Source organism: Procambarus clarkii, chromosome 74 (genome assembly GCF_040958095.1).
Source record: "Procambarus clarkii isolate CNS0578487 chromosome 74, FALCON_Pclarkii_2.0, whole genome shotgun sequence".
In the NCBI taxonomy this organism is placed as follows: Eukaryota; Metazoa; Arthropoda; class Malacostraca; order Decapoda; family Cambaridae; genus Procambarus; species Procambarus clarkii.
Genome location: NC_091223.1, coordinates 14874555 through 14875386, shown reverse-complemented (window position 1 = coordinate 14875386; position 832 = coordinate 14874555).

Sequence of the window (832 nt, the reverse complement as noted above, 5' to 3'; positions counted from 1 at the left end):
GACCAGACCACACACTAGAAATTGAAGGGACGACGACGTTTCGGTCCGTCCTGGACCATTCTCAAGTCGATTTGGTCTGTGTGTTAGGATTCTGCCACTTTGTCAACCCGAGTTTCCCCCTATGTTTCCTGTCTGTAGCGGACTCAAGGTTCTTGGGCTCAGTTTATACCTCCTCTGTTGGTCTCGGACCTCCTGGTACCTTTATAATTATTATTGTATCTTTCTGTAATATGTACGTCCTCATCTCTGTGTCTCTCTCTCTCGGGATTATTGCTGTTCCATATTCTCCCCGCTACGTTGTCGCGTTGTTGCCTGGTCGGCTCATTTATCAGCTTCTTCCTCTGCTTTCGTTCGTCTATTGAGTTTCACATTATTACACAGTCGTACTGTATGGTGCTGTATCCTCTCTGTAACCCAGCCACTTCAGAGCGCTGTACTCCAAAGGATACCTGATCAACCAGGCTGTGACTCATACGTCAGGCTGCGAGCAGCCGCGTCCGACAGCCTGGTTGATCAGTCCAGCAACCAGGAGGCCTGGTCGACGACCGGGCCGCGGGGACGCTAAGCCCCGGAAGCACTTCAAGGTAACCTCAAGGTAAGGTTCATGGTTAGCTGTATTGACCTGTAAGATGTTTTGATAATATTAAGAACCACTTATACAGTTGTATTGACCGGTGAGTTATTTTGATAATATTGCTCTATGTTCCCCTCAGCATTGACACTGAAGTGTTCTTTAATTCCTGATACGCAATCATTTTCTTAATAATTCCCTCTTATCTAAGTATGAATCAAATCATAATATCACATCATTGGTAATTAATTAAGTGAGGAT